We start from the raw sequence: 16,143 nt of genomic DNA on the forward strand, positions 1-16,143 counted from the left end.
ATTCGCGATACACTGGAGCATTTTCTTTTGGTGGAAAACTTATCAACTGTACAACTAATACGAATCGAATGGGTCACACAAATCGAAGGTCTGCTTAGGAGGATCAATCATGCACATAGCTGTCCACAAACCGTTAGGACTTCGTAAGTGTCGACGGTTCACATCATCAGGGTTGCTTCCACTTTGCTATGGAATTTTTTTTTCGAAGGTTTGAAATCATTAGATGTTATAATGGTACTTGGCACTTGTAAGTTACAGGAATAGGTTGTAAAGTGTGTGTTTGACACATAAGATTTGCCAATGTTGCTTTCACTCTTAGTGAACGCTCACGAATCGTTAAATCGCATATTGTGACGCTCTGACAGCGAAATTGACAGGTTTTATAAGTCAAACACATACTTTACAACCTTAGTACTTGTATCTTGCAAGCACCAATTTTCATTATAACATCTAATGATTTCATTAGTCGACAAATCATTTTTTTATAGCTAATGAGTGGTAGCCCTGCTGTTCATGCAATAGTTTGGAATATAGCATGCCTCCCAACTATTTTACCTTCACTGGTGGGGTAGAGGTCGACTGTAGAGGTTCAAACTATCTGATTTCTGATTATCAGTCAAATTCTTTTATTTAGAACGACACATTTGAATCCTGATGAATGCGGGCGTCTATACCTGTATATTATGCAGTGCATAAAGAGAGAAGGATTATTAATTTCCACTGCCTTATTTGCTTATCCTTGACAGATACGCGTATTTCGTCTACAATGTGCAGACTTCTTCAGTGTCTTGTACTAAAACTCGTCGAGTATTAGTACAAGACACTGAAGAAGTCTGCACATTGTAGACGAAATACGCGTATCTGTCAAGGATAAGGTAGTTGCAGTACTGTGGTTGTGGGTAGTCGCAGGTAGTCGATGACTACTTAGCTCCAAACCGAAAAAAAAGTTTATCATCTCTGATATACATGTTAAGGTGGTAATAGAAAAATCGGTAAATTTGAAATGGCAAGCGCCCTTGGTAGACAAGTTCAGGACAAAATTATCAAAATCTTAAAAAATTTGAAATGGGTGCCCCTGACATTAGAGTGATGCAAAATTTGAAATTTTCGCTCCACAATACTTTTTTTTATAATTACTTTATTTGTACAGGCTCAATCGAATAAACTTTACAGAGCCAAGTTATCCTTTGCGTTATACATTATTACTGTCTTAAATTTAAAGTTAAAGGAACTGGACCGAGTACTCACGGTTGTCTCGAGGTTAGTGGAGATTTACAATTTTTTGGATGAGAAAAGGGAAGAAGGAGGTTTGAAATGTGGTTTACGATACAACTATTAAATTAATCCTAAAGCATGAAATTATTCTATTCATCTTGAAAACAAACATTGAAAAAAAAACCCCACACGTACAAAATACAAACTAAACACAAGGTTAATCAAACTTACAATCTAAGGTTAATATCCTTAAAGTAAACATATATGAGTTTCATAAACTCCAGATCGCGATGCTCTGGAATTCCGCGGATTTCCTGCGTCATAGATAAATCAAAATTCACTGAATTGCCGAAATCGGAGAAGATTACACGATTGGGAATATTTCTTGAAGGGCTGACATCCTGTGTTAAATATAGGTAGTACAAAGTCATAAAACATGTTTGAGGATTTAGCTCCAGAAGCTTCTCAAAATTTTCGATCACCAGTGGGTTCATTACTTCGCAACGGGTGAGGAGCCTAAGAGATAAATCTGAAAAACGGACGGATAGTGGCAACATGCCCGCCAGCACTTCGAGACTCATAGTATGAGTCGAGTGCATGCATCCTAACGCGATACGAAGACAACGATACTGGATCCGTTCCAGCTTGATGATGTGCGTTTTAGCTGCCGACTGGAAGCAAAAACTACCGTACTCTAAAACCGATAAAATCGTTGTCCGGTACAACGTCAGAAGATCTTGTGGATGGGCTCCCCACCACGTTCCGGTAATTGATCGAAGGAAATTGATCCTTTGTTGGCATTTTCGTCTCAGATACTCAATGTGGGATCTCCAGGTGCATTTGGAATCGAACCAGACCCCGAGATATTTAAAAGACATGGAATGAGTGATCGGTTTACCCAAAAGTTGAAGCTTCGGTTGTGCTGGGCTATGCTTCCTAGAAAAAACGACCAACTCAGTTTTCTCCGTGGAGAATTCGATACCTAGCTGAATAGCCCAAGTAGACAAATTGTTCAAGGTATCCTGTAAGGGTCCTTGCAGGTCAACCTCTTTTGGCCCTGTGATAGACACTACGCCGTCATCTGCAAGTTGTCTCAACGTGCAATTGTCACTAAGACAGACATCAATTTCTCTAACGTAGAAATTGTACAAAAGGGGGCTTAAACATGAGCCTTGGGGAGACCCATGTAGCTAAATCGAAAAGCTGTAGAGTTTCCATGAGAAAAGCTCATATGTTTTTCTGACAGCAAATTGTACAAAAAATTATTCATTAATGGAGACAATCCACAAGCGTGGAGTTTCTCTGAAAGAACTTCAACGGATACTGAATCAAAAGCCCCCTTGATATCCAAGAACACAGAAGCCATTTGCTCTTTCTTAGCAAAAGCCAACTGAATTTCCGAGGAAAGCAACGCGAGACAGTCGTTCGTTCCCTTACCCCTACGGAAACCAAATTGAGTATCTGAAAGAAGGTGGTTCGTCTCAACCCATTTGTCGAGGTGAAAAAGGATCATTTTCTCCATCAATTTCCGAATACACGACAGCATCGCGATGGGCCGATACGAATTGTGATCCGACGCGGGTTTATCAGGCTTTTTAATGGCTATCACCCTTACTCGTCTCCAATCGTCGGGAACAATATTGAGCTCCAAGAACTGATTGTACAAGTTCAACATGCGCCTCTTAGCGACGTCTGGGAGGTTTTTCAGCAAGTTGAACTTGATTCTATCAGATCCCGGGGCAGAATTGCCACACGAAAGGAGAGCGAGTGAAAGTTCCACCATTGAAAAAGGCTGACTGATTTCGTCTACCGAATTCGCGGTTTCGCGAGGAATCAACTGCGACGGCACGGAATCTGGACACACTTTTCGCGCGAATTTAAGAATCCATTGATCCGAACATTCCTCGCTTTCGTTGTTAGTAGACCGGTTACGCATTCTTCGCGCCGTACTCCAAAGCGTATTCATAGACGTTTCGCGCGACAATCCGTCTACAAACTGCCGCTAGTAACCCCGTTTTTTGGCCTTGATGAGGCTCTTGAGTTCGCGTTCAAGAGATGAGTATGCGTCGAAATGCTCGCGTGTTCCGCGTTTCCGAAAAAGTTTAAACGCGTCGGACTTTTTACGGTAAACCTCCGTGCATTGTTGATCCCACCAGAGCGATGGTGTTTTCTTACGAATAGACGATCGCGGCACCGGTCGTGTTTGAGCTTCAAGTGCGCTTTCGACGATGAGATTAGAGAGGAAATTATATTCCTCCAACGGCGGAAGCTCTTCCACTGACGATACTGTATCGTCTATCGCGGATTGGAACTTAGTCCAATCAATGTTACGGGTTAGATCATACGCGACGTTAACGGATTCTGACGAGTTGAACCCACTGGCAATCGAAATTTTGATCGGCAGATGATCACTACCGTGCGGATCCTGGATTACATGCCAAGTGCAATCTAACGATAGTGAATTGGAGCAAAAGGTGAGGTCTAATCTGCTACCATTCGAGGATGGACCAGCCAAACGTGTTACTTCTCCATTGTTAAGTATTGTCATGTTGAAGTTGTCGCAGAGATCATAAATTAAAGTAGAACGGTTATCATCGTACAGCTCCCCCCAGCCTGTACCGTGGGAGTTAAAATCTCCCATGATCAACCATGGAGCAGGAAGTACCGCTCATATGTCGAAAAGTTGTTTGCGATTAACAGAGACTCTAGGAGCAATATATACAGAAGCAATACAAACGCTCTTGCCTTTAATGGTAGCCTGACATGCGACAACTTCAATACCGGGGAATTCGGGAAGATTCACTCTATAGAAGGAATGGCACTTTTTGATCCCCAAAAGTACCCCTCCTCCACGTGAATCCTCACGATCCAATCGAATAATGTTAAAATCATAAAAAGGGAGATCAATTTCTGAAGAGAGCCATGTTTCACAGAGGGCAAATGCATCGCAATTATTGTTCTGGACTAAATACTTGAACGAATCTAATTTCGGAATAAGACTTCGACAATTCCACTGTAGAACAGTGATCAAATCCCCGACCTCGTTTGGAAAATTATCCATCGAAGGAGATGATAGCTGCAAGAAGGGGCCATTTTGAAGTCAATTGCTTCAAGAAGGATTTCACAGTGGGAAGCAATGTGAGGACAATGCTTTTCAGAGGATCAGAAATGTTGAGGTATTTGAGAATACCGTCCACAATGTCATCAAATGAGAACAGCCCAGACGAAGAAGGGTTTTCTGTTCTTAAAATTGGGGCATCAGGGGTTTTGGATGTCCCCGGAAGAGGTGGAAAATCCTGGGTATAGTCAGTTCTTTGGCTGGAATGTACACCCTACATTCCAGTGTGAAAAACTGGGAAACAGCAATTTCATTGGCCTGTTTCAGGTTAGCGACGGTCACACGAAGTTTGTTGTGCCTAACCTTCGTTATTTCGGTCACGGCAGAGAATCGCTTTGTCAGATCATCAGATATTCAAGGGTTTGTTTTTGGGCTGAAAATAGACAACCCATGGGCCAGTCGAGTCATTCGGGTAGGCCCGCAATCTGGAGCTTTTCTCAGCCTGCCCATTGACAGACTGAGACGACGAACCATGGATGACATCATCATTTTTCTGAGATGAATGGTCATCCATGTCGTCTTCTGACAAAACATCCATTTTGTTCAACTAGTGGGAGCGCAAAACGCTCTCCCACTGAACGCACAGACACAATACACAGAAAACACTACAAACACAGAAATACAAAATGAAAATTTAACTAATGGGGGAGGAAAAGAAACAAAAACTTATCTGATAATTCTATACTACTACCAGCGTTATATGTGTAGGCGTTTACACAGATGGCTGGAAAAGACGCGCTGCGTGGCTGACCTTCGTTGTGGTGCACTTGATCGAGGCTCGGTACTCAGCGCACACAGGCGCACGATGATTGATGAACGATGTAGATGTAGAAACGGGTGCTCACACTCGATGATGATGATACGTGAGCGGGTATGTGTAAGCGCGTATGCGTGACCACGCAACGATGATGCCCAAATTTGTTTGCGAATTTCCAATAGCACGGATTAATCTTTCCGAAAATGACACTTTCTACTAAAAAAAAACTCACTTTTCGATCAATTTACCGGGAACTATGCCAGGAGTCACTTAGTGAGAAAAAAACTGATAATTTATATCAAGCGAATACCGAGAAAACTTCCAAAACAACGGAGCGCGAAACAAGTCGACCGTACTTCTTGCTAGGACGCAGTGAGATGCTCCACAATACTTAAACGATTCCAAATCGGATCCTGACTAACCTCTCAAAATTTGTACCCATTTGGTGAGAAACTGAGATGGCACAAACCATTTGAGGTTTGTATGGGAATTACTATGGTAAAACCAAGATTTTTGTTCATGTCTATCTAATAATTCCCCATATAGGCCTGCTTCAAAAACTTTCAACTGTACTTGTAGGAAATTTTCCCTGCTACAATTTTGCTGATTAAATGCAAGGATCGAAAGTTATCAATGGTTCAATGTGCTGATGTCTTATGATCATGCTCAATCAACTGCTCAGCAGGCAACATTGGTGTTTCTGGGGCGTTGAATAGGACACAAAAATCATGGCTACTATGTCACACTGCAAAATACAGTGTTGCCTACAGAGCAGCTGCTTGATCTTGTCATAAGTTTACCAATCTCTTAAATAATTAATAACTTTTTCCTGTCTCGTTTTACATAGAAACGATCTTGAGCAAAGTTGTAGCTGAAAAAAATTTCTATAAGAATAGCTATCGAAATGTTTCGCAGCTCAATATGGAAAAAGACTGAAAGGAAATGAACAAAAAGTTGAGATTTCCCATAGTAATTTACATGCAAACTTCAAATGGCTTGTGCGAAGTCTGTTTCTAACCAAATGAGTTGTAACTTTGGGAGGCTAATCAGGACCCAATTTGAAACCATTTAAGCACTGTGGAGCAAAAAAGTCAAATTTTGCATCAGTCTATTACACATTCAGGGAAAACTGAAAACAATGTACAATTTGCAATTGCTACGCGCCTGATAAACACGTTCTGGAAGAAAATTGAAATGTTATATTTAAAATGGCTTGCGCCCCTGATATAAATGTTAAGAGAAAAATTTTAAAACAAATGTTAAATCTGGGAAAATATAAAAAAAAATACAAAATTTGAAATGGTTAGCGCCCCTGGTAGACAAATGGAGAAAAAAATTGAATAAAAATGTCTCATTTAAAATGTTTTGAACCCCTGGCAAACATAATCAGGGAAAAAATTATAGAAATAGAAAATTGAAATAACTTGCCTGGTAGACAAGTTCAGAAAAGAAAATAAAAATAATCGTAAATTTTAAGTGGCTTGTGGTGCGGTAGATTATTTCATGGAAAATTTGAAAATGTTTAATTTGAAATGACTTGCGCCCCTGATAGACAAGTTTGGGGAAAAATTGAAAAAAAAATACTTAAATTTGAAATGGCTAGTGCATCTATCGAACATGTTCAGGTTAAAATGGACAAAAATCTCAATTCAGAAAAAAATTAAAATTTAAAAATTGATATTCATTATCAGGGATAGAACATCGTTGAATTTGAAATAGCTTGCGCCTAATAAACATGTCCTGAAAAAAATTTATAAAAACTTTATTTTTAAATGGCTGCACCCCTGATATACAAGTTCAGGCCATTTGATAAAAAATATTAAATTTTAAATGGCTTGCGCCCCTGGTAAACATGGCCAAGGAAACATTCACACAAAAATAACACTAGTAAGACCAGTTTAATGAAATTGAAAAATAATTTTAAATTTTAAAAGGCAGAGCCCCTGGTAAATTAGGAAAAAATGAAAAAAAAAAATGCTAGTGCCTGTGGTAGATTTGATCAGGGGACAAAATTAACTTGAAATGAAATGCGCCCCTACAATTTTAGGTTAAAATTGATAAAAATCTTTAAATTTGAAGTGGCTAGTGCCCCTGATATATACGGTCAGAAAAAAATTCCAAATCAAATTTAGTTTAAATGGCTTCCTTGTAGACAAGTCGAGGGGAAAATTTAAAAAAAATGTTAAATTTGACTAACATGATAAGGAAAAAAACGTTAAAAATCGTTAAATTTGAAGTGGATAGCACTCCTTATATACACGTTCAGGAAGAAATTAAAAAAAAAATATTTCAAATGGTAAACATGTTCAAAAAATATGTTTAATTTGAAATGGCTTGCGGCCCTGATAAACAGAATACAAAAACAATGAATCAAAACCGATAACTTTGAAGTGGCCTGGATTTGGAATCATATAAAAAAAAAGCTCGAAATCACTTCGGAAAGCACTTGAGAATAGTTCGAATTGCTTCAATACAGTTTGGAAAAGCTAAATAACTTAAGAAAAATTCTACATCACTTCAGAAATTACTGAATCAGTTTAGAAATGTCAAAGAGTCACTTCACAAAGTTACTCCAGAATAGATCGGAAACGCAAATCACTTTGAAAAGTACTGAATAATTGCGGAAAATACACTTCGGAAATAATTGAATCACTTAGGAAGGCACTGAATCACTTCAGACCAGGCTTCCGGAAATCTCACGCGTACACAAATGCGACAGCGAGCTGTGAGACGGAGCGTCGTATGACTCTCAAATCCATGGTGTGCTACATTAATTGCACAAAAGAGAGACCAGAACGATGCGCGCGACAAGCTACACGCTCTCAACAAATCCAAGCGTTTCAATTTTGTTTTGTCTCATCGCATTGCTCTCTCAATGCTACGCATGTATTCAATCACATGTGACTGTTTCATTGAAACATCTCAATGCGCTCTCTCAGGGCGCCATCGCTGTGCGCTGTTTCTCATGCCTTGACTCTCGCGGTCCCATCATATGTGATGTTGTCGGGTGACGAGAGAAGGGACTGCAAGGGTTTGTTCACAGAAGACTTGTGTGCCCTTTTCACATGTGGCTTTTTTTTTTTTTTTTTTTTTTGTAATTACTTTATTTGTACAGGCTCAATCGAATAAACTTTACAGAGCCGAGTTATCCTTTGCGTTATACATTATTACAGTCTTATATTTAAAGTTAAAGGAACTGGACCGAGTACTCGCGGTCGTCTCGAGGTTAGTGGAGATTTACAATTTTTTGGATGGGAAAAGGGAAGAAGGAGGTTTTAAATGTGTTTTACGATATAACTATTTAATTAATCCTAAAGCATGAAATTATTTCTATTCATCTTGAAAACAAACATTGAAAAAAAAAACCCCCCAGACGTACAAAACACAAACTAAACACAATGTTAATCAAACTTACAATCTGAGGTTAATATCCTTAAAGTAAACATATATGAGTTTCATAAACTCCAGATCGCGTCTAGCCAAAATATCCCGAACTGGAACATTAGGTTGTCTACCTCGAGCCCGAAGGGAATCATAAAAATGTGATCTGACTCCACGATACTCCGCACAAGACCAAAGGATGTGATCAGCGTCCTGGTAACCTTGTCCACATTCACAGAGATTGCTGTCTCCCAACCCCACACGGAACAAGTGAGCGTTTAGACAATAGTGATTGGACATGAGACGAGACATCACGCGTATGAAGTCTCGACTCAAGTCCAACCCTTTGAACCATGCAAACTTCGACACCTTAGGGATAATTGAATGTAGCCATCGTCCCAAGCTCCCTTCACTCCATTGATGTTGCCAGCTAACGAGCGACTGCTGACGATAAATAGAGAAAAATTCACTATAGGCGATCTGTCGATCATAAATGTCGCCTTCCATAGCGCCCACCTTCGCAAGTGAATCCGCCTTCTCATTGCCCAAAATTGAGCAATGCGAAGGGACCCACGCGAAGGTGATGATGAAAGAGCGCACGGATAAAGCACTAAGCAGTTCTCGTATTTTCAAGAGAAAATACGAGAAGTGCTTTACCGGCCTAATGGAACGGATAGCCTCGACAGAACTGAGACTATCCGTAAAAATAAAGTAGTGGTCTGGAAGAAGTGAAGCAATAGTTTCCAAAGTTTAGTGAATTGCTGCCAGTTCAGCCACATACACAGAACAAGGAGCTTCAAGTTTTCGAGAGGCGCTATGAAATTCATTAAATACACCAAAACCAGCGGACTCCTCTATTAGAGATCCATCTGTGAAAAACGTTCTTGCAGAATCAACATGGCCAAACTTTGCAGAGTATAATGACGGAGCAATCATAGGACGATGATGCTCTGGAATTCCGCGGATTTCCTGCGTCATAGATAAATCAAAATTCACTGAATTGCCGAAATCGGAGAAGACTACACGATTGGGAATATTTCTTGAAGGGCTGACATCCTGTGTTAAATATAGGTAGTACAAAGTCATAAAACATGTTTGAGGATTTAGCTCCAGAAGCTTCTCAAAATTTTCGATCACCAGTGGGTTCATTACTTCGCAACGGGTGAGGAGCCTCAGAGATAACTCTGAAAAACGGACGGATAGTGGCAACATGCCCGCCAGCACTTCGAGACTCATAGTATGAGTCGAGTGCATGCATGCTAACGCGATACGAAGACAACGATACTGGATCCGTTCCAGCTTGATGATGTGCGTTTTAGCTGCCGACTGGAAGCAAAAACTGCCGTACTCTAAAACCGATAAAATCGTTGTCCGGTACAACGTCAGAAGATCTTGTGGATGGGCTCCCCACCACGTTCCGGTAATTGATCGAAGGAAATAGATCCTTAGTTGGCATTTTCGTCTCAGATACTCAATGTGGGATCTCCAGGTGCATTTGGAATCGAACCAGACCCCGAGATATTTAAAAGACATGGAATGAGTGATCGGTTTACCCAAAAGTTGAAGCTTCGGTTGTGCTGGGCTATGCTTCCTAGAAAAAACGACCAACTCAGTTTTCTCCGTGGAGAATTCGATACCTAGCTGAATAGCCCAAGTAGACAAATTGTCCAAGGTATCCTGTAAGGGTCCTTGCAGGTCAACCTCTTTTGGCCCTGTGATAGACACTACGCCATCATCTGCAAGTTGTCTCAACGTGCAATTGTCACTAAGACAATTGTCAATTTCTCTAACGTAGAAATTGTACAACAGGGGGCTTAAACATGAGCCTTGGGGGAGACCCATGTAGCTAAATCGAAAAGCTGTAGAGTTTCCATGAGAAAAGCTCATATGTTTTTCTGACAGCAAATTGTACAAAAAATTATTCATTAATGGAGACAAACCACAAGCGTGGAGTTTCTCTGAAAGAACTTCAACGGATACTGAATCAAAAGCCCCCTTGATATTCAAGAACACAGAAGCCATTTGCTCTTTCTTAGCAAAAGCCAACTGAATTTCCGAGGAAAGCAACGCGAGACAGTCGTTCGTTCCCTTACCCCTACGGAAACCAAATTGAGTATCTGAGAGTAGGTGGTTCAACTCAACCCATTTGTCGAGGCGAAAAAGGATCATTTTCTCCATCAATTTCCGAATACACGACAGCATCGCGATGGGCCGATACGAATTGTGATCCGACGCGGGTTTATCAGGCTTTTTAATGGCTATCACCCTTACTCGTCTCCAATCGTCGGGAACAATATTGAGCTCCAAGAACTGATTGTACAAGTTCAACATGCGCCTCTTAGCGACGTCTGGGAGGTTTTTCAGCAAGTTGAACTTGATTCTATCAGATCCCGGGGCAGAATTGCCACACGAAAGGAGAGCGAGTGAAAGTTCGACCATTGAAAAAGGCTGACTGATTTCGTCTACCGAATTCGCGGTTTCGCGAGGAATCAACTGCGACGGCACGGAATCCGGACACACTTTTCGCGCGAATTTAAGAATCCATTGATCCGAGCATTCCTCGCTTTCGTTGTTAGTAGACCGGTTACGCATTCTTCGCGCCGTACTCCAAAGCGTATTCATAGACGTTTCGCGCGACAATCCGTCTACAAACTGCCGCCAGTAACCCCGTTTTTTGGCCTTGATGAGGCTCTTGAGTTCGCGTTCAAGAGATGTGTATGCGTCGAAATGCTCGCGTGTTCCGCGTTTCCGAAAAAGTTTAAACGCGTCGGACTTTTTACGGTAAACCTCCGTGCATTGTTGATCCCACCAGAGCGATGGTGTTTTCTTACGAATAGACGATCGCGGCACCGGTCGTGTTTGAGCTTCAAGTGCGCTTTCGACGATGAGATTAGAGAGGAAATTATATTCCTCCAACGGCGGAAGCTCTTCCACTGACGATACTGTATCGTCTATCGCGGATTGGAACTTAGTCCAATCAATGTTACGGGTTAGATCATACGCGACGTTAACGGATTCTGACGAGTTGAACCCACTGGCAATCGAAATTTTGATCGGCAGATGATCACTACCGTGCGGATCCTGGATTACATGCCAAGTGCAATCCAACGATAGTGAATTGGAGCAAAAGGTGAGGTCTAATCTGCTACCATTCGAGGATGGACCAGCCAAACGTGTTACTTCTCCATTGTTAAGTATTGTCATGTTGAAGTTGTCGCAGAGATCATAAATCAAAGTAGAACGGTTATCATCGTACAGCTCCCCCCAGCCTGTACCGTGGGAGTTAAAATCTCCCATGATCAACCATGGAGCGGGAAGTACCGCACATATGTCGAAAAGTTGTTTGCGATTAACAAAGACTCTAGGAGCAATATATACAGAAGCAATACAAAGGCTCTTACCTTTAATGGTAGCCTGACATGCGACAACTTCAATACCGGGGAATTCGGGAAGATTCACTCTATAGAAGGAATGGCACTTTTTGATCCCCAAAAGTACCCCTCCTCCACGTGAATCCTCACGATCCAATCGAATAATGTTAAAATCATAAAAAGGGAGATCAATTTCTGAAGAGAGCCATGTTTCACAGAGGGCAAATGCATCGCAATTATTGCTATGGACTAAATACTTGAACGAATCTAATTTCGGAATAAGACTTCGACAATTCCACTGTAGAACAGTGATCAAATCCCCGACCTCGTTTGGAAAATTATCCATCGAAGGAGATGATAGCTGCAAGAAGGGGCCATTTTGAAGTCAATTGCTTCAAGAAGGATTTCACAGTGGGAAACATGTGGCTTTTGAAATGGGGAGAAGTTTTTAGATGGTTCCAGAAATATCTTCTAGTATACATTCAAGCTGACTCAACACATGGTTCCAGAGATATACTGGAATCACCGTAAGATCACCACTCATGCTCCTAGAAAGACGCAATTGCTTGCCGAAAGGATGCTAAAGGAAGGTAAAGGAAGACTACGTGAGCGGTGGATGGCAACCTTACGGTGGTTGGGATACCGTTAGCATGTTAGCACCTAAAATAATACCGGAATATCTGTGGAACTTGTGTCCTTCAACAAGTCCTTATGCCGAAATCTTCTAAAATACATTTTTGAAAGCCTCTGAAGCTTTCAGGCCATTTGGTGGAAAAATAAACAAGTTATTGCGCATTTGCACCAAATTAGACTCAGAATTCCTCAGAATACTTTTACTCAGACCAGTAAAAATATAAATGGACGATTTTGAATGTAAAACAGCACTACATTTTACTATACAAGATAATATAGTCGGCGTTAAGTCAGAAGGGACTAAGATGCAAAATAAAAACAGAAAATGAGTTAATAATATCATAAGATCAAGAATTCCCTCAATTACATTTCACTTCTTCAGCCAGATTTTAAAAATTAGAGTAGCAAGAGAAAACGGTCAAATGACTTTTCCCATTACATATGACACAATATTAAACAGCCAACTTTAATTTCTTTTTTTCTCGAAATCAAAAAAAAAATCCCACAGTTCGGTCTGACTTGACCGATCATATCAACACGCTAGTAATGATAGAACTCTGAAGATTAATATTTGTATTTTGTCTGGCTTGAGTGAACACTATTTTAATGGATTATTTTTTAACGCAGAAGTGTACTTTTTTGCAAAAACGTTGGTGGTGACTTCTCATTACATACACACAAGTCTACACTTAAAAATTAACCAAGTTTAACATGTTGTAAATGTGTTCTGTTATGATCAATTGAGCTGAAATTTTAACACAAAACTTGCTCTTCCATTGACAGCAGGTGCTTCAAAAAAAATCGGTATTTCTTACACGTGAAATTCAACATATTTGTAGTTTTGCTTCAAAATTTCAGCTCAATCGATCATAACAGAACACATTTACAACATGTTAAACTTGGCTAGTTTGTATGAAAACGACCTTTGTCCGATCAATTTTGCATCACAGTGTACGTAGGTACGAAATGCTGGATTAAGGTTAATGTAATAAATTTAGGAAAAAGTTGTGTCATATCTGTATTACGGATTGTTGCTAAGCTTCTTGCTTCAGGAATTGTATTGAATACCTGTCAATCAACAAAACTTACTACGGCAGCAACAGTTCATATCAGCCACCATGATGCTGAATTGAAACAATCAATTTGCAACGACAGATTTCTAAATAGTCCTAGTGTTAGTACCCTCGGTGAAATCAAAAAAAGCATATTAACGAGCAAATAAACCACAACTTGATTGTACATTTCGCTTAGCAAAGCCACACCTCTTCCTTCGTTCGTTATGAATGGGCTATTTTTCAAGTTAATCCTTTAATCAACGAAAGTTGCCGCTAGGAAAACTTTGTTGGTCATAACCATCCGACACCTCTTCTCCATGTTCGATAAGAGTGTAGTAGCTAGGTCGCTTTCCATCGTTTTCAAAACAAAACAACACTTTTCCCACATCAAGAGCACGAGTTGGTCTTCCAGTTGAGTTTGTTATTTCGATGTCGCATTGAGACGTCACTTAGCGACGTCTCATTGAGAAAAGCGCATGAGCTTCGGCTCACGCGACGTCGCATGATACTCGTTCTTATGAAACGCATACATCCAGAAATGTGCTGTGCTTACAAAACAGTGCGACACACTGACATTATGAGAATGTGAGATGCGACAAAACTGAAGAGAGAGAAACAGAGTGCTACAAATCTCTTGCGCATGAGACTGCTATGACCTATGACTATGAGACTATTCGTATTGCGTCTCGCATACGGTAGCGCGCGCACTGGAAGCCTGCTTCAGACATGTTCGGAATCACCTCGGAAAATACTGAATATCTTCAGGAATGTTCAGAATCACTTTGGAAATGTTCATGATCACTTCGAAAAGTACTGAATCATTTCATAAAGTACTGAATTACTTCAAGAAATTCAGAATCACTTCAAAAAGTATTGAATCTTTTAAGAAAATTTCTGAATCTCTTCAGAAAAGCTCGGAATCTCTTCGGATAGAATTGAATCATTTCAGAAAATTTCGGATTCACATTGGAAAATACTGAATCATTCTAGAAAGTTTGTAATTATTTCCGCAAAAACGGAATCACTTCGAAAATACTTGATTCACTTCAGAAATATTCGGAATCACTTTGGAAGTACTGCATCTCTTCAGAAAGTTAATAATCACCTCGGTAAGTACTGAATCACTAGAGATAGTTTGTAATCACTTCCGAAAGAACTGAATCACTTCGGAAAGAACTGAATCACTTTGGAAAAGTTTGAAATCACTTCTGAAAGTATTCACTTCAGAAAAGCTCGGAAATTCTTCGGATAGTACTGAATGACTTAAGCATTTTTGTTTAATTTCTTTAGAAAATACTTAATCTTTCCAGAAAGTTTGAAATCGCTTCCGTAAGAACTGAATAATTTTGGAAATAACTGAATCACTTCACAAAACTGCGGAAAGTACTGTATCAAACCTCTTAATTTTGCAATAATTTACTCAAGAACTGAATCACTCTGTAATAATTGAATCACTTTAGAAAATTTGGAATCACTTAAAAAAATCGAAATCACTTTGGGGTGCACAGATTCATTTCAAAAAAGTTCTAAATCTCTTCTGAAAGTACTGAAACACATTGGAAAATTTCGGAATCAATTTGAAAAGTACTGAATTACTGCAGAAAAGCTTCAGAAAGTACTGAATCACTTCGGATAGTACAGACATAATTTAGCATGAGAATGAATAACCGCTCGCGGTTGCTACTCCGTTATTACCAGATTATCTGTATTACACAGAGAAGCAACTAACGATGCGTAGGACTAGCATGCATCTACAATGTGTAAAAACTGGTGATCTCATACGAACAGCGCCGGCCGCGTCCAAATGTAGGTTAATTAGTGAATGGATACGTGATTCTCACTTTGTTGGAAACCAAGAAATCCTGCTAACTTCCATGAATTTTTCAATAGTTTTTCAACAGAATTCACTTAAGGGAGGATTGATTCTTATCGCTAGGCCACATTAGTACTCAATTGTGACACATCGAAAAAGTACTTGATTTTGGCAACTCGATGTTCACTAGCTCGATATCGAGTTGTAGAACCATGGTAAACATGAATGTCATGGCTACTGCGATAGGGAATTGTATGGGATTCTTATTCTATAACTCGATGGGCCCTCCAATATTGAGTTGTAGAGAGTGCACTGCAGTTATGTTTCCAAAAACGAGATCTATCTGTACTGACATAACATTGCATTAGGATAGTTTGGAATCACTTTGGAAAAGTTCAGAATCACTCCAGAAAGTACTTAATAACTTGAGAAAAGCCTAGGATCACTTTGGAAAGCACTGGACCATTTCAGAAAAGCTTAGCACGTTCAAAATCACATCGAACAGTACTGAACTTTACAAAAGTTCTAAATCACTTCGGAAAAAATTGGAAACACTGGAACCGTGTATTCAGCTCATAAAATATTAAATAGCTTTAGAAAAGCTTCAGTTCAGTAGGCTTCAGAAAGTGTAATATTTTCTGGATGATTTAATACTTTCGGAAGTAACTCCACGAGCTCTTGGGAACGTCTGAAACAAGAACCTGATTGATTTGATTTGCGTAGCTACGATTGCGTTATTGACACGCACAAATGCTCAAGGAGTTTGGGATTCCACTTTTGCTAAAAGTAGCAAAAGTTGG

The sequence above is a fragment of the Ochlerotatus camptorhynchus genome, unplaced genomic scaffold (assembly GCF_037179485.1).
Source record: "Ochlerotatus camptorhynchus isolate MF236.1 unplaced genomic scaffold, CSIRO-AGI_Acam_v1.1 ptg000139l, whole genome shotgun sequence".
Taxonomy (NCBI): domain Eukaryota; kingdom Metazoa; phylum Arthropoda; class Insecta; order Diptera; family Culicidae; genus Ochlerotatus; species Ochlerotatus camptorhynchus.